The sequence below is a fragment of the Nesoenas mayeri genome, assembly GCF_963082525.1.
Source record: "Nesoenas mayeri genome assembly, chromosome: 12".
NCBI lineage: Eukaryota > Metazoa > Chordata > Aves > Columbiformes > Columbidae > Nesoenas > Nesoenas mayeri.
The window spans coordinates 15,738,530-15,761,664 of NC_137547.1; positions in this window are offsets into that span (position 1 = coordinate 15,738,530).

Below are 23,135 nucleotides of genomic sequence, written 5' to 3' on the forward strand. Positions count from 1 at the left end.
CTGTGACTTTGAGAGTATTAAAAATTCTGACTGTCATTCTATAGATCCTGTTGAATGTTAAAACCATCTGGGAATGTCTTAATCGATTAGTCTTGTGCAAACATCAGATGCAAAACAATAGCAGTAGATTCCATCGTCAGCTTCTGCTGTAACTACTAGTGCTGTAAGCCTTATGAAAGCTTTCCTCTTTTTTTAGTGTTTAAGATGATTATATAAAAGCTAACAGGTTTAAGGCCTATAAATTGGTGCAAATATGTATTTAATATTCATACTTAGGCAGTTTGTATAAGAAACAGCAGTAGTAGATGTGCCATTTGTACTGTTATGCATTGGTTATTCAATGTATGTTTTGCATGTTTAAAAGGAAAGAGAAATCCAACTGAATAATTAAGTTTTCAAATTTTAAGGCAGCTTTTATAGATTTTGCATGAAAAATGTAGAACAAACCCAAGCAGCTTTAAAAGTCAAACACAAAAATATCAAGAACAGAGTTTCAATGCCTATGACCGTAGCACTTCTCATTAGAAGACCAGCTATTGTATCAGCCTTTGCTGTTCTTTTTCCCCTTCTCTCCTTTCTCCCTATTTTCAGCCAAAGGTACCATCTACTTCAAAGCAAGAGCAGCGTGGTGGATCCCACAGAGCACCACTAGTTCTGTAGCTGCCTGTGCTGATCTCTGAGCCGAGAAGCCGTGTGAAGTGAGCGGCTGTGGCTCCTCTGCACAGAGACGGTCACGGCAGATGTGCCAGGACTGGTGGGATGTGCTAGTGCCAAACCTGAGATGCCCCTCAAAAATCGCAGCATCCGCTGGAGTAGTTTTTATTTAACTTGGAAGTTGCTTCCCATTACTGCAGACCTGTTTCAGTCAAGAGGGGCCCCACAGCATCTTACTTGTGTTTCAGCTGGCTCTGCCTATACCTGAGATAAAAGTAGAGAATGTGGGTTGAAACTATAGCCCCAAATAGTCTGCAGAGACCAAAAGGTATGCCCCTTATATAACTGCATACTCTCGGTATTGAAGCTTTGAATCATCTTGATTCCAAAAGAATCTGGATCACCTTGTTGTGGGTTTTTGTTTGGTTTTTTGTCATTGGTGGTAGATTTGTTTGGGGTTTTATTGTTTTGATTGTTTTTTTTTCCCAGTCTTACCTAGTATTGTCTGCTGGAGAAAATACTAGGAAGCCCCAATAACACATAGACAAATACATGTATCTTGAGCAAAGATCAGGGTACCTATCTAGTATTTGGGTGGTAATTATTCAAGCCTTAGGACACCATTTTCTTGAAAAGGCACACAAGGGAGAAATGAAAAATAATCATAATAAATTATTCATTTCAAGGAAATTAATATGCTAGCTACAAAAAGAATCACTCTGAAATGCAAATACGGCTAGAATGGTTTAGCTGGTTAGATATGCTATATTGATAATAAATATTTATGGAAGTATAGGTTGTTATAAAAGTTAGCTTTGGATACACAGCTTCTTCCACTTTGATTCTACATGAATTTGGTAAATATAAATTGTGCTATTTCCTACAAACATTTCTAGACTCTAATTTTATTTTTATTTTGACCTGAATGCTTATTCTGTTAATATTCGTAATTCCCCAAGGTATAACTAGTGTTTCATCTGCTATACAAATAGACAATTTGCTTATTACTAAGAAGGAAGACTTTAAATATTTAAGAAAATCATGTTATGGTTGCAGAAATAGAATGGGAAAAAAATTGGAAATCAAAATGCTGACTAAACAGTTTGTGTTTTTAAGGAAAGTGTGATGAGATAAAACTTTGTCTCGCATTTATGTGCTCTGAGTCTAATGGTTCCTTGTACTTCACTTATGCTACAGCCTCTAGGTAAAGTCACTCTATTATTTTAATTTTTCCCTTTCTCAATTACTCTTTCATGTTTAACATGCTTGCCATTTAAAACTTGCATTTCAAAACCATGCAGGCAATTATGTTTGACAAATTTTAAAATAAAAGTACTTAGGAAAAGTAACCAAAATTTCTAATTATTATAATCAATTGTAAGATTTAATGTTGGAAGTTCTGTATTGGAAATCTAATGTTAAATGGTTTCAATTGGATTGACCTCAGATGAAAGAACAGTTTGGTTCAGCAAGAGGAAATAAACTGTTCTGTATATGGATATGTCCAATTTTACTTCAGCCAGGAAGTTTAGTAGATTTATTTGTGCAAATGTATTCCTCACCTGCTGTATTATGAAGCACTAATAATCTTGTTCTGGTGAGAGATGTCAGTGGACATCCCAGCGTGGCTCCCATGAGTTTCTGGAGATCTGTGCTACGGATACAGAACAGTTCTGCAGTGGAGCCCTTCAAACGTGCCACATTGTGGCCCTTGCCTCAACAGAGACAGCAGCGAGATCTTTTCAAGATAAACTAGATACTTTAAAACATAAGGGTAACCTTATCTGCTTCATTAGTAGTTGAAGAGCCAACTATTGGACGGTAGTTTCATAGATGGTTATCATCTCTGTAACAAACTAATTCATAATAATTAATTGGATCTGTATTCTTTGGGAAAAGAGTGTTCACTGATCTTTACTTATTTGAATTTTGGCTATTAGGAATAACAAGAAAAATATTAAAATGCATTTCAAGTTCTGGACTCCTCAGTTTCAATTCTACCAGTAAAAAATGCAGATGTGTAGGCTGGGTATTTAAGGTGAGGTTGAATTAAATCAGGAATTGCTGAATAATGTTATTCCTTAGAAAGCTTCTTTTCCTGGTAGCAAGTATTTAGTGATACAATAAGGATATACAGGAAATATTTTGGTCTACTGGGGTACCTTAGTTTTAGTCTCCTAAATCCTTGCATTCAAAACCTTATGTTTTAAATTTGCAAATGTATCTTTCAACAGTGGCAGAAGATTCCCCCTCCAGACCATAAAAACTAAAGCCAGAAAAGGGAAATAATTCATAACAGTTCCCTCAAGACTTGGTCTTTTAGCAGTTCACCTTTGGATCTGTTTAATTTTTTGTCATGGGACTCGTTAGGGAGCTCTGGGAGATGTGTCACTCATTACCACTGGAATCCCGGTCATCCGAAGAGCACCTGAAGGGCTTGTGGAGTTGGGTGCATTAGCAATTAATCTGACTGAAAGCAAAACTAATGTTTCTTTTATTGCATAAGGAAGAGTCCTGTTTGTTTATACATTTTCAGCTTAGTACAAGGAACCTGATTCAGTAATTCCTGTGTTAAACTTCCATGTGATTTGATTATGATAGTCATCACAGTCACAGTTTCTCCAGCTGTGGGATGTCATATCACTTCTTGAAGACTACAGAAGCATGCCAAAGGAACCGGAAAGTAGTAGAAAAAGCTTTAAAGTGCTCAAAATATCATACTATCTCAGACTTTGCAAGCAGATAGAAACAGAAAGCCAAAAGAGAGGCTATATTTTCAGTAAATCTGAGAAATACTGATGGAAGGAATTCTTAAGCAGCTCCATTCTTCTTTACATTCAGATTGTTAAACAAGGGTATTTGAACTTCTTTCTGTGCATGGAAAAACACAGAGGGAGTCTGCTGGATATTTCTATTTTAATTTGAAAGAGTATAGTGTATCGGAGAATATGTGGGGAAAGCAATATTATGAAAGTGTGTAATCTATTTTGAGCTAACCTTTAATGTACTATGTAAAAATGAGTGGAAAAGTAATAGCAGCAGTCTCTGAATCATGTTAACATCAACACTGACTTTCATGCTTTGAAATTGCACGTTCTGCCTCTGGCTCATCCACATTCTGCCTCTTTCCTTGTCTGTAGCTGTAATAAATGTCAGGATAATACCTATTGATGAAGATGATGGAACTGCCACTTTTACCTTCCAGTAATATTCCCTTTCAAGCTGTGTTTTAATGTGCCTCCTTTGCCAAAATTTCCTCTTTTACTATAATTTATATGGAAAACACAAATATTTGCCATTTTCCCTGTTTTGTTTACCCGGCCTTATTCTGTTTTGTTCTTGTAGGTAAATGGTACTGTGAATTACTGGGGCTGATAACTGATGTTCATGAAATGCGTAAGTTAGGCTTCCTTGGCTTTGTTTTGAATTACTGTTTTTCATTTCAATTACATTTGTGGCAGACATCTAGTTAAAATGAATACTCCTTTTTCTTACTTGGTAGCAATCTCAATAATTACTTTTCTGGATTTGCACTTTGTCTCGCAAGTCCTGCATTTGGGTTTCTTTTCTCTGTTAATGCAACCTTTCTCACTGCCTTCTTCACGCGTTTCTGGAGCTTCTTGGCTCTGTCAGTGATGAATCTCTAGCTAGGATGGGTTTGTTTCTGTCTTCTCTGACTAATTCAGTGTCTTTTGTATTGGGAATAGGAGACAAAAAATAAGAGCTTCTTCTGGTATGTGAAAAGATAGAAGGCTGCAGTTCTGTACAGTTAGCTTTTAAAAAATAAAGGGGAGGGAAGGGGGAGCAAGAGAGAGGAATTACTCTGGAAAGCCTCACAGATTATACATCTGCTCTTGTAATTCAAACCGGGATTTAACACAAAAATAGTGAAGTTGATTGAGTAACTTAACAGTGGCAGAATAATCTCCCTATTTTGGTGGCATGTGTCTTTGAAACCTTCCCTCACTAACCACTCCCTCACCCTGAAATGGTTGAATGCTGCTTACTGTATTTGCCAAATATAAAATTAAACACCTGCATGGTTGTTATGCACAGCTGTACCCATTTGCTGAGCATGCCACTTGCCATTTGCTTTGATTAAGAGCAGGTTAAGAGAGGCTTTAATTAAAGAAAGTCCATAACACAGTTAAGCATCCACCTCTTCAGCCTCTTGCTTTGATTATCCATTTTACTGCTTTTCTTCTTGCAAAATACAAGGTATTGGCTCCAGAGTGATATAATTTAATAGCAACAATAGATGATAATTATTTTCCAGCTCAAATATAGAGTATCTAGACAGCAAACTTAGACTGACACATTGGCTGTGATTGTGTGAACAGTGGTTCTTATGCAAAGTGTGGTGTGGGGCTAACAAACTGCTCCTGCCAGTTGTACTGCCACCATGTAGTCTAGTCATATTGTGCTGTCCCGATGTATAAAGATAATAGTTTTCTTTAAACTGTGGTTATCTGCTATTAAGATAGGAAATACTTTAAGTATTCCATGGAAAGGTACATAAGCCAAGAAAAGAACTGTAATAACGGAAACATGCCCCATGAGATGCAAATCAACCCAACACCATTGCAGAGTTATACCTCTTGAGGGCACTGAGGTGAATGGCCTTGGTTTGATCCCAAATAAACATTAGAGCACCCAATCACTCTGCTTGTGAGTCACAAACTTTCTTCCTTCAAATTGCTGTGACTCAGTAAATTTGCATCTTAATGAGAATTAGCTGTATTGAAGTAAATAGTGATAAAATGTATGCAATAATTACTAGGTAGTGCTAATACAGTGCTTCAGTAGCACCCTTAGCCTGATTGCAGTCACTACCCCTGGTCTGTAGTTTACAGTAACAGGAGTAAAAAGTGATACATTTAAACAAAGACAAAACATATCTTACATGTGCATACTATTATGAAACTCAGTGTGGGATCTGGGGGCATATGGTCTAGCTTGCTGTTAACTCCTGAATTCTACAAACAAAGGAAAAGAGAATGACAAATAATTAGTGGTGATGCTCTGTGGGTAATTCTGATTGGTTCTTGGTGGTTGGTTGTCTTGAAGGGAAGCCCAGAGGACTCTTTGGAGTGAAACTGTGAAACTTATCAGCACTACTACTACTACTATGCACTTCCTCTGTTATTCCCAAAAATGTATCATAAATGTGTCCAGATTGCAACAGGAAATTGCTGATAAGTAGTCATGAGTGAAATTATGCTTCACATATTATTTTGCTAGTTTGGGAAATATTAGGCAATGTTTGCATTTAGAAAGTATATCCAGAGTAATTTCCTGACTTTTTCGGAGCTGTTCATCCAGTTTTCCAAAGGCAATAAAGTGGTATAAAAAACTCCAGGAGAGCATTTAAGTAAAAGAAGGCTGAAACCTTGCACTGAGGCAGTGTTCTGAAAGAACAGTGTATTAATAGAACAAACCTTACTAGGATAAGAGAGGAAAGACAGACTTACTTTTCAGTTGAATGGCAGCCAATTTTTGAATTAATGTCATGTTAAGAGAATATGTAGCTTTACATTTGAAATGTATTGATTTTTTACCTCTTTGTCTTTTGACATTTATTTTCCAACTTAACTTGAGTGTGTTCTAAATCTTTTTGTGTCTTTTCCTCTCACATTTTCATATACAGACCTAGAAAACAAAAGCTAAGAGTGAAAGTAAGAAAGAACAGATTTAGAAAGAATCTTTATTTAAAACATAGACAATATGTGGAGACAGCATTTTTTTATTTATTATATTTTTATCTAGTTACTTCTTGTCTGGAAGTTTGAGACTTATTTTGGATGTGTGTGAGAGTGCTTTGTTCAAATCCTGCAATAAGCATTATAAAGAATGTTACAATTGTGTATATGCATTATCTATTGAGGTTGTAAATGATCCTTTCCTCAGTCAATCTTGATATCTTCCTAGAATTTCAAATAGAGTTAACACTGTAATAAATGTTGTCCTTCTGACCTTCTCGGCCTATTGAAATAGTGCTTTTTGAATGCGTGATGTTTTTGCTAACACTGGTTGGCATTTAGGAATGTGTGGCTTTGTCAAGACTCGGGAAAAAAATCCTGTTTCATGTCAAAATTAGATTAAGACTTTTTTTTCCTTACAATTCATTTATCTCTCTTCTGGGGACTTGCAAAGACAAAGAATAGACAGGTTCAAGTGTCCATGGTGAACACCACAAAAAGGGGTGTGAGGGCGGTGTTTGATCTCGGGTATCTCTTCCTTCCATCAGGAACTTGTGGGTGATCTCATTCTGACCAAAATTTTATCCCAGACATGAAAATATTTCCATATGAGAGGATCAAAATTCATGTTCTTGTAAGGATTTGGTATTGATGAAACTGCCTTTTCCAATTAAAAAAAAAAAAAAAAAAAAGAAAAGGCAAAAAAAAGGTCACAAGTTTCTGGGATGGTATTGGTGAAGATTTGGACATGCACGAGAGGAGCCAGATGAACGGACATGTTCCCACTGGCAGCATCTCAGAGGTGCCATAAGATGTTGCTGAGCAGCAGGTAGCAGGTTGGGTGCTGCGCTGGGTGCTCAGCAGGAGCACTGTGGATACACGTCCATTGCCTGTGGCGCCCACAGCAGGAAGCCTGTGTGCATGGTTCCCTGGCTGGAAATAGGAAACAAGGGTCCAAAACCTTTTGGGAACAGTTCAGAATACTGTTTGCCAGTTTCTCCGCTGCCTTCCTGAAAAGAAAAGCTGAGCTCTGTCTGATAACTCAGTCTGTAGCCTGAAGAAGAGATTCCTTAGAGCTAGACAGGCTGTGGTTCCTTTCAGGAAGGACATTAGATCTCCTTCAAGGCAAATGTTGATGGTCCTCACCACTGTTTAGCACTTGCTGCAGACTTCAGCTTTCTCAATAATCTGGAGAAAAATATCCACTGCAACTGCAAGCGGTTACATATATCAACAAAACAATTTATTAAAAAATGACATTAGAATATCAATCAAGATGACAAGTTTTACAAAACTGACCTTTGTAAGCAAGAGAGAACTGGGCAAAAGTCACTTTGCATTCCAAATAATGCCAATAAACTCCAGTACAGATTCTTTAGCCACTTTAACAGTGTGGGCACAAATGATATGTGGTGTGATCTAGATGATAACAAGACAAGTCTGTCTGTTCTGTCCATCTGGCCTTAAAGCTCTATAGACTGACCTTAGAACTGAGGTTAAAAAAGAATCTCTGATGTTGCAATGTTACTGTGTTCTTTGAAATCACATTGCAAGTTTATAGCACTTTATAGTCATTTCATATTGATTTAGCATCAGGGGATATCAAAATAGAATTATAGGAAAACCCCAAAGGTTGTGTCCTTTCAGCAGGCGAGAGTCTGAATTTGCTTCTTTATCTTAATCCCATCCACTAGCAAAATCCTGCCCTAGATTTTTACTAGTTTAAATGTTTTTTAAAATTATGTTGTGAAATGATCCTGATTAAGGAAGAAATCAGTCTAGAATTTATATTAAGTTGGCAATAGGAAACTGCCTAGCTAAGATCAGCAATAGCAAGTTAATTAGACTGAACCCAAAGCTGGTACAGTGGATGAGGTGAAGCTACACGCGGATGAGTTTATGTGAGTCATCATGGGTTAACATGATTGTTCTGTGCTGCAAACAGCATCGGTCAGTAGTCTAGAGCTCTGCTTGGCTGCCTGAATTAGACTGGCTTGAACACGTGTTGTGGGAAGGAGCAGCTTAGCGAAGAGCAGCTCTAGAAGGAGAATCTTTAGGGTTTAGCTCAGTCCTTCTATCTCCTATACTATGTTTCCTCATTGATCCTTTATAGCTCAAGGCAAATTTTTCTTTTGGTTGATAATCTACTGTTCAAAAATGAACCATACACAATCCATTTACCTGATTCTCTGCATATTGCTGTGATTTGGCAAAATTATTTTGAAATTTGATTTGTTCTGGAAGCTTATTAATAGAGAAAGCAGACTTAACAGTATGTATGTCCTCTGGCAAAACAAAACCCTGCACCTTTTATATAGGAGGAGGAAAACAAAACTGGAGTGTGGGAACACCAATAGGTTTGAAACTTTTATTCCAAATGCATTATGCCTTAGTACTGTGGTTCACCCAAGGCTCTGTAAACATTCTTCTGTTTGTTTTCTGAGATCTGCAGCTCAGTGACTGTCCGATATCTTCATTTGGCTTTCTGTGAGTTGTCTTAATTTTGTTTAAAATGTTAACTCTTTCTGATAGTTAGTTATTGTACAGGCAACCAGAAATTGATTTCTGTTGTGAAGTGGATACAGCAGGAACACAACGAGCATCATCAGCGGTGTCCTGGATAAGAGAGTCAGTAATTTATTTCTCTGACACTTTCAGTGCGTTCACGAAGGCTTTTGTCATTCCTGCTCCATTTGAAGGGATTAACTTCAGGCCAAACTGGTGATGTTTCACTTATATCAACTGTAACTATATCTGCTGAGGTTTTTATTCTCCTTATGGGTCAGCAGTTTTTTACGTGGAGTTATTCTGGAGAAATGGATGAATAAGTATCCATGTGCTGTAGGATGTACTGTGTTTCCAGCCTGCCATGGTCTGAGTGCAGAAGAATAGCATTAGTTTCACAGAAACACAATGTGGTTGACAGCCAGAGTTTCCTGTGCGAGACTTTTCTTCCAAGTCAATGCCAGCGTCAGCAGGAGGGGCGAGCGGGGGAAATGGTGCAGTCTGGAGCTGGGCTTGTTGTTGCACGGCAGGCTGTGACCTGCTGGTGAACGCTGCCAACTGCCTGACGGTGCTTTGTCACCAACATCACCGATGTTCATACACAGGAATGAAGGCAAATTCCCTTGATCTGTCACTTCAGTGCTGCTGGTTCTTCCCTGTTGAACTGCCAGAGCCTGTGCTGCTGCTGCACCTTGTACTGTGAGACAATAAGTGAAGATTCACCAGAACAAGCACAGATTCACTTCATAAGTGTTACTTGCCTATTTTTTGCTGCCTGCATCTTGTTCAGTCATGGTTTGCTTTGGAAAATATCTGGAGATGACATAAATATAGGTTCAGAATTTCAAACTCAGTTTTAATATATAAAATCCAATGTGATGTTATGCTGAGAAAAATGCCATCAGTGTTTTTTCAATGAACAAATAATATCTGTTCTCCTCCCCAGTGCAAAGACACACAGTGTCAATAGAAACAATTACTTTGTATAATTTAATTTGAAAAGCTACGTGCAGAGGAACAGGCAAGCAGTTTAGCAAGATTGATGTAACTGTTGGTTTATTTAGGAAAGATATAGATCCAGTTTAAACAGTTTAAAAACTCCTGTGCATCTGAGTCCTTAAATTAAGGAAAGTGGTGTTTCTTTTTATAAAATATCTTTATTTATAAAGCTCGCCATTAAGGTGAAATAGGACCTGGATCCAAAAATAGTCATAGTAATTTTTTTTCCAAAACTCAATTCAAACCTTGAGTTTTTCTGATACCCCATCAAGTTTTGCCCTTAAAATTTGCTGTGGAATGTCTAATGTAGGAAATCTAACTTAATCATATGTAGAAAATTAATCAATTTTAGCAACATTGTTTCTTCTTGAAATCAAGACAACCCAGTTTTGCTGACAGATTAACTAATGGGATATCCTCTTATTCCAATAAGCACAATGAATTGCTTTAAATTGCCTTAAGGCAAACACACAAAGGTGAAAGTTTCTACAAATTCTGTAGTGGCTTTCTCAGGCTTGGCTGATCTGTAGTTACAGTATGTAGATGATATGTGAGCAGTTGTCTTTGAAGCAGTTCAATGAATAGAACAAGTTTGTTCTGAGCCTTAAAGGGCAGTAGACTTTATGGCATGTCAATCAGCCAGCCTGGCAATATATTTTTTTCTTTCTTCTTCCTACCACAAACCTAACTATAAACCCAGTGTTTTAAAAATGAAGCAGTTATGCAGATGACACAGGTGTAAACACAGAAGAAGAACAGAGTGTGCCTTACTTTCCAAAACCTGTAGGTTAGTACCAGACATTAAGCACTTTATGTAGGCTGTGCTTCTGCAATTCCTGGCAATTAAGCATATGGGCATTTGTATTGCTTCTAATACTAATTTGATACAGAATATTTTGGGCAGACTGTGTTCAGGGGGACTCGCGATCTTGAAAGCTAATCCTTGGGCATGTTGAATTCTGAGGAACTGGGACATAAATCGTGGAAATTCTTGTAATCCCACTTTCTTATAAACTCTTCAGCAGTTTGGATTCTTATTTTGTCTGCAGGGCACAGATTATGTTGGGATATGAAGATGCAGACGACTATCACTGTTTCAGAGTGACTTTTTCTGTAGTGTCTCAGTTTCCCATTTAAAATTGAATGTAAAGTTTTTCCTGTGTGATGAAATCAGGGTGAAGTGAGTTGCACTATGAATTGATGGTATGCCATCTTTTCTGCTTTGCATACTCCTTCATGCAGTCTACATGGTCATGATTAAAAACCTTCCCTTTCCCCCGCCTCTCCCAAATGAACTAGTTATAAGTGATGGAGAGATGTCAACTAAACCTGAAGGGAACCTGCTAGGATAGTTTGGAGAGCTGCAAACTGCCTTATTTATCCTGGCACAACGTTAATCAGCTGTCCAGTGCAATCAGTTACATGTCACCCTTGTTAACAATTTAATTCTCCCTATGAAAAAGGGAGGGAGAAGATGACAGATATTTATAGTTCCTTCTCTGTGACCTCTCATTTAGTGCCACCAAGACAAGACTGTTACTGCCTTGAGCATGAGCACCACCAAAGGTGTCTGCTGACCAGATTATCTGCTGACCAGAACAGGCTAATGAGGAGCCCATATGGACTCAATGAACTTATTGCAACTTGTGTGTAAAGTGTTTTTTCAGCTAGCAGGGCATTGTCATATTTTTATTTATATACATCTATAGCTATGCAGATACCTGCATTTCTCTGCTTCCTGCTTAAAAAGTATTTAGTTGTGCAGTGGGAAACAATACTGTCAAGAAAAAAATCATCTTTCTGAACCACAATTGTAGGTTCAGTTGGATTCTAAGAAGTGGTGATGATGCAGGCTAGTACTTAATTAATTTGAACAAAATGATACCTGCTCTTAATGCAGTTTGGGTGGTCAGGGTAAAGGCTTCCAGCTGGGATAAGTTAAAGGGAAACAGAAGTGAACGAGTTCAGATAAATGACAAACAGTAGAAAAAGAGGGGGCAAAATGGAAATACCCAGAGACTAGCAGGAAACCTCAGACATTTGTAAAAAGGCAGATTTGAAGGCACATGCAAAAAGAGCTTGATAGCTGTAATAGCAGGAGCAGCAGCATCTAAGGCAGAAATGAGAGAAACGATAGTAGCTAGGACAGGAACAGATGCCGATATAGCAATAGCAGTTAATATGTTCTTTCTCAGTGCACCCGAACCACTCATTTAGGGGCAGCCAAATAGACTGCTACAAAGCAAACAGACCATTATGGTCTCTTGTACAAATATGTATTTGGATGTCGATGTGTGGTGGTGAAACAGAAGTTGCCATGCGGGCTCAGCAGCCCCAGAGCCATGCTGTGTGTTAGCAACAGTCCTTTCTGCAGGGGTGCATTTTGTCCTTTCTGGAAGAGGATTGGATCAAGAGGATTGTAATCAAGCTGCTTCAAAATTTCTGGATATAATTTTAGTTTCTTAGTCATTAGCTGTTATTTTATTTTACCCATTTAGGTTTTATAAGGGAAAATACTTTAGATACACCAGTTCTTTCTTTCTTAAAGGATTAATACATTCCACTATACATTTCGTGGACTCCAGGATGGCTTTCACAGCCTCTACTGAAGACCAATGCCTTTTTCTTTAAGAAAAAAACAAAAAACTTTGCATTCGTATCTTAGCTATTGCAACTACATGTTCTCCCTTTGAACTACATTGAGCTGCAGCAACTCGTAACAGCAGAGAAAATAGCCTCTGGACTTCTAGACATATTTACTTCTGTTTAGAAAAATTGTACTTGAATTCTTTATTAAAAATTGGTAAGTGCAGTTATATCAGCTGGCTTTGCAGTGGGTTTGGGTTAGAAGTGTTCCTGTATATGTATGTGCATATGCACGTGTGGATGTGCAGCTTTCCCATCCACTGCTGATAGGAGGTGTTCACACATTTTAGAATCTCAATTCGCTGCCTTTATTGGAGGAAAAAAGAAAAAAAAAAATCAAAGTCCCTTTATGCCTTTCAGCATAAAACGGACAAGAAAGCACTCTCTGAATAGTCTGTGTGAAATATTAGGTGCTTTAAAGAAAATTTCTTAAAGGAGCAGGACCTTGATCCAGCAAATTCTGAAGTAGTGTTTAGTCCTGTACTTAGGAGTAGCCAGACTGCAATAGTGAAGCACTTGCTATAGTGTTGTGCATGACCAATCTTAATAGTTCAAGTATGCGGTTAATCAAAGTTGTGTGTCTATGCTATGGGCATCTTCCAACATTTGCTTCCATTGCCCAGGCTCTGACCTTGCAGGCACATGTGCATAGCTCTGTTCCTTTTGTTGAGTGAGTCCACAAGCTTTTACCCACAGGTATAACCTTAAAACTCACAGTCATTTAATAGTAATAATAAAGAAATCTGCCCTCATACAAAGATGTTTGATGATGCCTTTAACCTTGGAGCTAAATTTTAGATCCCAATTCTAATTTCTAGTAAACTCGGGATTAAAACGGAGATGTTGACACAGCAGAAGTGCTGCCGTAAAGACAGCATGTCACACACTTTATTCTAACAGCTCTTGATTGCCTAGAAAAGAAATGCATAACGAATAAACATTATTTTAAAAGGCTTGATAGCACAATGAATTTTTCAGTGGAAGAAACAGAACAGAAAGTATTTAAAAATACATGAGTTTCATATTTGATTATAAGTCATGAAGCAGCAGAAAGAACCAAAAAAATTGATAGCGATGGCAGCAGGTACCAAGCTTTCAGTCTTGAATTAATGAGGTTATTCATTATAGGGAGGGAGTGACATAGTGATTAGTTAATTACTGTGCAGTAACATACAATTAATGTACAACTGGAATTAGGATACAATGAATTAAACTGCCACATAATGCAAGCAACAAGACTTGAGAAGGAAACCTTGACTGCTGATTGAAGTTGTTATAACAGCGAAAAGTCTATTGAGATCACAATAGTTTAGCTATCAAACAACATGTTTAACTTGTGTGATCTGATTCCAACCTGCTAACAGGACTGCTGCGGCAGAGCGTGGCTTGCGCATCAACTGCAGACTTATATGCATATGGAGCAAGTGAGATTTAGCCTAAGAAAGTTCAAAGGCATAATGTGAGGAAGCTTGCAAGAATCGTAATGGGAATTTTCTATGACTTTTGACAAAACTAATAGATGTTCAGCCTGGCTTAGTGTAGCAGCTGCCCTGTCATCAGCCTAGGGATGTTGCATCCCGAGCACAGCCTGGCAAGGACTGCCTGGGCACAGAGAATAGCTGTTACTGCCTGTGGATCACACACCAGCAGCTCCATCACAGCCGCTCAGCGGGGTGGCTGTTTCGCTGGACCTGCAGTCTCTTGCATGGGCGCAGTGGTAAGGAATGATTTTGCACGTGGGCTGGAGGTGTCTATTCTGTATGATCTTTATGTACCATACAGCAGAAGGGCAACTGCCAGGTCAGGAGCAAACGGTGTTTACCAAGCCAGTTTCTTTTCCTTTTGAGAGAGTAGGACTCGGACAAGCTTCTATCATGTAAGGAAAGGAAATATCTCAAAATACACCACATCGTAACTTAGAGCTGCCTTGGCTCTACTCCAAGTTATGTCAGTGAAAAAAGCCTTTTTATCTTGTGTATATATATATATATATATATATATAGTGTATATATATAAGCTATATATATATATAGTGTATATATCCAATTATCTTGCTATAGCATGCTGCAGGCTGCACTGGAGCTGCAGGCATGGTAACAGCTCCCAGCAGCTGGCAGAAGGCTGAAACCCTTGATCTGCAGCACGTTGCAGTTTACTCTGTTGGCAGACCATTTCTACAGTGGTTCAGATAAGAGTTTGCAAGTGCATACATTTTTAACTTAGATTGCAGAAAACTGAGCTGATGTTATTGAAAGATCATCCTAGCCTCAAATTTATTATCTCTCTTTCCATTTAGCAATGTAAATAAGACTGATATTTTTGATATAAGATCTGGTTTCTATCCTAAGGAATTTAAAATCTGAAGTAGAAAAGTAATTTATAATAGTGTACATAAAGATAACCTTGAGGGAATTAGGTGAAAGAGAAAAACTAGAATAGGAGCATTTTGCAGAAGGTGCTTTATGCATGGAAACTCTGAAGTTATGGTCATTGATTTATCTTCTAGCGTATTTATTATTTTCTAGCATGTATTGCATTGCTGATACTTTATTTCAACTGGTAGTGCACTTCCTTGGGGCATAGTACTTCATCCTTGTACTTCAGGTGAGTTAGAAAGATCAATAAATCAAGAGCAAAAACACTTTTTAAAAAGGAAAAAAGGTATCATCAGATATCATAACATGTCACTTTTATGTCAGGACAAAATTATCAATAGGTATATATTGTTATAGGAATCTAAAAATGCAACCACTTCTGGACAGAAACAGAAAAACACATTATTAACTGTGATAATTTCAAGTCTCTGATGGAAAGGAAAAGGAAGCTTTAATCTTAAGAAATGGTCAAGAGTTAGCAAAAAATCCTAGCACTTTTCTTTCCTATCATGGGCCCCAATTCAGTGAAGTACTCAAACATTGTTAATTTAGTTGCTCATAAAGGTTCTGCTAGGCAAGTGAAGTTCTCTGAAAGCCTTTCATTATGTCATCAGAAGCTGTACAAAAGTCACTAATTTTTTTCCAGGTCATTTCTGAAGATGACCCTTTTCGATAATACTGTGTGAGAAAGTTCACCTTTAGTAAGTGCTTAAGTCTGACCCTATTAAGTTGAGGGCAAAAGTAGCACTAAATTTAATTGCCCAGCATCAGTGACGCTGGGAGTTGCAGCAGGAGTCTGAGGCTCCCGGGCTGTGTGTGGCCACTGGAGCTCTGAATCTTCCTCTCTGTGCTTTTCCATAAGATACCACAAAGATTTCAACAAAACCAAACCTTTAGAAATATCCCCCAGCACAATGCAGCAAATTGTCAGCTTTGTCACATGTAAATTAATTTGAAAATGGACTTCTTCTCTTCATGTCCTGCTGAAATAATTTTCATAATCAGATGTCTCTTTTTTTACCCAGATCTGGTTAAAATTCATACCACGTCAATCAACTGGCTTTACCAAATCAGAAGATTTGGGTTTCTTCAGCCTTATCTTGGATTTCTTTCTCTCTCTCCTCTCCCTCTCTTCCGCTACTGTTCCTCTGAGAAATTAACTCAGCCTTTCAGTCAGTGAGAGAGCCAGGTTGGGAATAACAGGAAAGCCTCAGTTACTAGGAATGGTATTAGTTTATAATAAAGTGCTGATCCTTGAAATGTCATTTTCTTGTTTGAGGACAGTCTCATAAACAGCAATAGAAAATAAAGTACTCTGTTACTTTAAATGGTTGTCTTTTTTAATATTTACAGTATTCTAATAAACAAAAACATCTCTGCTTGTAAAAGTTCATCCAGCAGTATTTGCTGTGAAAAAGCCTAATCATTCCATGATATTAAGCAAGTATGGAATTTCTGGTGTTCTGTGCTGTAGCCGAGGAGCAGGGAAACCTCCCAGTGATTTCCAGCCACAGGCTTCTCTCCTCAGCGATAAAGCAAACTATTTACTAATAACTATTCTCAAAAACACTTTTGACATGGGTAAAGCAGAAGAGCTTGCTGCTCATCGTCAAAAGAGCTCTCTACCTTGCCTTTTCCTAGAGCTCTTCTATGTAAGTCACTTATGGAGCCTATGGAAGCCAGTCTCTTCTCATCTCCCTCTGTGCCAATAAGTGTGTTTGCTCCAGGCAGCTGAGCATTTGCTGGCAGGTACAACGAGCAGATACTCACAAAGTAGCATTTGGGACTACAATTATTTATGGTACAAAACATGTCTAGTAAAATGGAGACTTGGTTAAAACTATGTTTGGAAGGTTCACAGTAGAAGTGAATGTCTGAGTGGAGGGCATTATATGTACAATGCTGCTGATTGCTCTTATTTACATTACCTTCTGCATTAGCTCTTAGTGTGGGAAGAGCTGCCTTGCTGGGATAGGTGCAATTTCAGGTAGAAGTGGACCTGACTCAGTGATGGTGGTCAGGGATGTAGTAAAATCTGGATCTGTGAAACACACCTATGTAGTAATGCTGACTTATATAGGGCCTGTAAGTTTGTTGGCTTTTCTTTAATTACTCATTTTGAATTATGTTGGTCTTGACTGTTGGCTCCCAAGCAGTGATGACATTTTCCCCATAAAGTAAAATATTAATAGAAACAGCCAATCTCAAATGTTGAGTTTGTTTGTTTTTAATTATTTACCATTTCCATGGCTGAGTTTCAGCTGAGATCAAAACCCCTAGGGAAGATAATGGCTAATTTCAGAGGTCTTGAGTCCAGGATTTTGCCCACACTTTCACAAGAGACAAGTGGTATTTCAGGCTGAAAAAACCCTATCAATTTCAAAACATGACAAAACCTTTTCTTTTTGTGACATCATCCTGTGTTACTTTGAAAAAGTTCCTGTGTTTCATATATTTTACCCTAATGACAAACTCGAAGTAAATTGCTATGTGCTGAAGAGCAGACAGGGAGTGAGTAGGGAAGGCTTCTGATGTAGTTTAACAAGAATTATTTTAAATCAGTTCAGATGCTGGTTTTGGTACAGCAAAGACCTGCATCATAAAACACAAAAAGGTCTGAAGGGGTGGAAACTTTGCACACGACAAAATATGTTGCACAGGTCCATCAAATGTAAGAGTTGTGCCTCTTTCCACCCTGTACAGCTAGGAGTAGGAGCTGGAGTTCTATCTCCATTACTCATCTGCAGGAGTATGGCTGAGACCTGAAGGACTATTTTAATCTCTCTGATGTGAAGCTTTAGTTCCTTCTTCTGGAAATGGCAAATCTACAGGCAGATTTTGAAAGATTCAGCATTTTAAATGTTCTTAATTCAACATGCACTGAATATGTACCTGGCTGGGTGGGCAGTAAAACATTAGTTATTGAAGCAGTGGATATGTGGTTTCGTTTGAGGACGGAAAGATTAACAGTCAGTGATGATGATCCATGTCAGAAAACCTAATCCCTTGCCAGCACTCACTGGTGTTTTAGTTGCAAGTATGAAATTGCACTTGGAATTTTGTGTTTATTATCAATTCAGTCTGCTAGTTTCATTTTGCTTATGTATTCTTAAATTAAAACAACAACAAAAAACACCACACCCAACCCAGTGGTTCCTTTATTTGTTCCAAGACATTAAACACAAAGAAATGCCATCACCCTGCCCAAGCAACAGCACTGCATCAGTGGTAAGTGCTGCCAAAGCTTCATGAAAATTTCAGAAAACCCAGTGTGTTGTTTCTTCCGTGTTTTGCCAGAGTGAGTCTGAAAATATTGTATTCAATTCCCTGAGTTCTGGAATAATTACAACAACGTGTCATAAATAGATGCCTGGCAACGCACAGCTTCACTAGACAGAGCGACATCAAGGCTGCCCCAGGTGTATCTCCTGCACTGATGTGTAACGACCAGGGATGAGTTTGGCACAGATACAACAGGAGGAAAGGGTCCTGTGCCTCAATAGGCGCAGATATTGGCTCACATGAAAAATTATCTACTGTTAGGCAAAGGAAATGTAAAATTAAATTATCCCAGTGAGTATGTAATTTAGAAAGTTTTAGTTATACATCAAATGATTATTTGAATAACATCTAGATGTAGGAAAGTCCTCAGTAGAGGTCTATGTATTGAAATAGAATTTCATATAAAAATACCATTTCAGGGTTGTGGCACACAGGGATTTGTGAGTTTTTGATGCTGTACATATGTGACTATGTGTCTCATATCTGGGGGAACTGAGTGCAATAGGAAGGAAATATTTGCCTTCTCAGAGGCTAATGATGAGGGACAGCTGCAGTGCCCCCTTACAACAGTGGGGAGTGTACTGAAAAAGTACAAGTTTGTTTAACACTGAGGAAAAGAACATACAAGATAAGATGTTGAGAAGTATTGAATGGCATTTGCACAAGAGGCTCTTGTACTATTTTTGAAAAAGTGCTCAAGTGGTTTCTTCTTTCCTTTTTTTCTCCATTTCTTAATGTTTCTATCGTACTCTGTCATACTCTGCCATTCACTTTCCTACATGATGTATTTTATTTTACAATGCTGAAGGAATACAGAGCAAGTTTTCTAGTAGCTTTAAGTCTTCTCCTTTCCTTGTTGTGTGAGGGCAGTATTCCTCTCACAAGATATTTTAAAACAACTGCAACAGTTTTCTGGGTAATTCCATGACTGAATGCCTGCTCACATCCACCCCACGTTTTTCTTAATATCTGATATTTTTCAGAGACTGGAAGGCAACATTAGACAATAAAAAGAGCTGACATTTTTGATTTCTCTCTCCCCATCTCTCAGTGGAGGAGGTAGCATTTGCGATCCCTGGGCAGCGCAGCTGTTACAAAGCTTTATGGTGAATTGTCCTTGTTTACATTACTTCAGAGCAGCATTTTTGTAAATCCTTTCCTTAAATTGTTTATTGCAGAGTCCTGTCTTAAACTTTGGTCATCCCTACACACTAAACTGAATAGAGGGGCAGGCTCAACGCTTACGCCTTGCAGTAAGTGGTGTCTGGTGAGAGCGCTGTTGACGATCGTGGGGCTTTTTCCACTGATCTCAAGGGGCTGCTGATCAAATCTCTGTATACTATGGACTGGAGCTCAGCTTCTCCCAGTGAATAGCTTACAACATCTATAGTATTTAGGACTGTGACTTTTAACCTAGATGATGTCCTCTGCTTCAAAATGTTTTCTGAGAATCTTTTTTCTAACATTTCTGTTTTTCACATTGATGTCAGTCGCTCAGATACATTTGTATCTGCTTCTGGCAGAGTTAAAGCTTCATCTCCTGCAGTCTCACTCAAACAAGATTTTTCTCTTTTCTTTTGGGAAGGGTAGAGAGGTAAGGTCCTACGCTTTTGTCTCCAATATTCTATTAATGCTCCTGGCCATTTGGGCGCTGAGGCATGACTTTGTATTAAGAACTGGATTACAATGCAATGCTGTTTTCTTGGTTTTGCTATTTTTCCCTGCCTTTTTCCTTCTTGGTTCCTGCCTTTTTCTGATTCCCAGACTACTAAAATGTATTTTTTGTGCAGCGGCATTTTCCTGTTTCTTTCTATTACTAATAGCACTTTAACTTCATTTTCGGTGAAGTTAAATTCTAAAATAGGTTATACTTTAACATGGTAGAGGTATTACTATCTGGTGGATATTATTTACCTCTGAACTTTAGAATTCTACAACACACCCTCAAATATTTTTCAGTTTTCTTGGACTTATTATAAAAGCCTTTTGCTTGGATAAGCCATATCTGACACATGAGCAGCTCTGTTGGACAGACCTTCCTTAGTCTTGTGAAAATGCAGCATTATTATGAAATGCCCAAACTGAGACCAGTCTCCTGCAAGGGAGCAGCATCGTGGTGGAACCATATGCTGATGTTTTAGATGAAGATCACACTGAATTGGTTTTCTTTAACTGATTCTAGTTATTTGTTTGGGTGGGTCAGGAGTAACTATCACATTAGATCTCCCTATTTCTTTCTATAATGTTATTTTCCTTTCTTCCTTTTCTCTTTTATTTTCCATCTTCTGCTGGTCACTGAGTTGCCGTCTTCTTAAGTGTGACTAGCACAGATGTACTGATTTTCATCTGTTCAGCAAGGAGAGAAAGGTGAAGGAACGAAGGAGGGTTTCTGAGGAACTTCAGCTTCTTCATAGTCCACAGGATTAATCCAGGGAACTGTGGAAGGCAAATGAATTTTTGTCTGCAAGCAATGGTTGTCCCTGACAAGACTCTATGTGGATAAGCAATAAAAGGTTATGGTAAAAAACCACGATGATGAAAGTTCTTGAGACTGTTGGCCAATTTCCACAGCAAAAATTAATGCAAATATATGCAGAAATGCCATCAGTTCAATCCTGTGCTCTAGATACAGGAGGATTCAACATCAAAAGGTTTCTGCTGTTTTGAGATCATGTGGTGGGATGTCTTCAGATCCCCTGGCTACATTCACAGAATCACACACCATCACAAAATGGCTACGGTTGGAAGGGACCTCTGGAGATCATCTAGTCCAAGCAGGTTCACCAGAGCAGGTCACACAGGAGCACATCCAGGCAAGTGTTGAACGTCTCCAGAAGGAGACTGCACACCCTCTCTGGTCAGCCTGTCCCAGGGCTCTGGAACCCTCAGAGTAAAGAAGATTCTCTTTGTGTTTAGATGAAACCTCCTGTGCTTCAGTCTGTGCCTCTTGCCCCTTATTCTATCATTGGGTACCACTGAAGAGTCTGGTCCATCCTCTTGACACCCACTCTTGAGATATTTATCATCATTGATAAGATCTCCTCTCAGCCTTCTCTTTTCCAGGCTGAACAGACCCAGCTCTCTGTCTTTCCTCCTAAGCAAGCTGCTCCAGACCCCTCATCATCTTTGTAGCCCACTGCTAGACTTGCTGCAGTAATTCCTTGTTGTTTTTAAACTGAGAAGCCTTGAAATTCAGGATCTCTCCTCTGCTCATCAAAGATTCAGGAAGGCCCATGGACAGGATGATCTACTGGCTTGAAGGCTTCTCTCAGATTGCAAATTTCCTTGCAAGACGGCTGTCCTTTCCTGCAAGTTTGCTACAGAATATTTTTCCTTCAGCTTTGTGGTACATGTTTCTTTCTTCAAACTGCTCAGAACCAGAGTGAAAATGAAAGCATGAAGCTGCAGGTGGTGCTTTCAGTAGTTTCCAGATACATACTTGTCTGCCTGAGCATACATTCGCTCTCTGACTCTTCTAAAACCCATCGAGAGCTATACTCAATGCAGTGAAGAAAATGTATGGTCAAGTAAAGCAATCAGTGTTATCTGAAGCCTACTGAGTCTTTGCCTTTATGCAAAACTGTCACTGTACCATTAGTCTTAAATGGCTGGTAACTGCTAAAATGTCTATAATCGTCGCAAAGTGGAGACACAGTGAGGTTTCCTGACTTCTCTGCATATTCCAGCATCTCTGCAGTATATAAAAAGCCTCTGTGAACACTCACAAAGGGCTAGTGCCTCAGCTGAGGCCCATTGACTTCACTGGCGCTTTGCCAGTCTCCATAGCCGAGAACCTTTTTTCTTGTATTTTGTAAAGATACTATTGGGAAAACACTTTTGAAATCCGGCAAACAAAGTTCAGTCAATAAAAAATTAAAAAAAAAAAAAAAGAGAGAGAGGGAGAAAAAATAGCATGTGCAGCAATGCAATAAGTGAAATTGAATTCAGAGGTGAGTGAGTGCTGCTGGTGGGTGTGTTTTTCTGTCTGATAATACTGATTTAGTAAAATGGGAACATTTCACAAAAATGCATCCAGTTTTATCAGAACACTATGGGAAATCACTGGAACTTTTTACATCAAAATTAGAACGTAGCATTTTGTTTCAGCTGTTGTGCAATGAGGATTGAAAAATCCTTCTGGAAACCAAGCAGTTTGACCCTTCTGAAAGAAAATACTTCTGCAATCTCATTTTGCTGTAAATTGTGACATTTCAACATGTTACTCAGATCTGGCAAGAAAACAAATGCCGAAATTCCTCACAGAAAGGTGATTTAAGACAACTTTAATAAGAAGCAGTTTTAATAGGAAGTATTATCGTAGAAAACCGTGAAAGAAATAGGCACGCTTTTTGTTAGCAGAGGTATGCATTACAAGTGAAATCCTCACAATTGCTTTAGAATAGAAAGTGATATGATATTAAACAGTAGCACAGCATTTCAAAAGAAAGTGTCGGTTTCCTCTACCTGTGTTTAACCACCACAAGTTTCACATGGTCTCAGTCTAACTGCGGGACTCAGCAACCAGAGCATCAGCATAAGCATATCTGACTTTTCTTAACAAATTTCTAGATTAAATACAAGAATGCAATAGGCAGTGTAGATTCAGAGGCAAAAGAGTGTCTACATCTGCCAGCCCTGCCAAGAGCTTGGACAGGAAGAGGGATTGTTCACTTAACATCCTCTATGGACAAAATTGGTTGGGATCGTTTTTTGGAGTATTCAGCACTTGAGTTCCTGGTATTTTGGTGCTGTTTCCCCACAGTTCATTTTCCTGTGGGTAAACAGTTGTGGGAGAAGATAATACATCACCTCTGCACAGTTATTGATGCCAGAAATTTGATCCGTTCTCTGCGACAGGCTATGCTGGCAAAGCAGGTATATTTAGAGATCTTATATTGGACAAGAGGGTTTTTTTCTTTGAATAATGTAAACCATTTATCTTTTTTTTTCTGCCTCTGGAGAGAATATTTTCTGT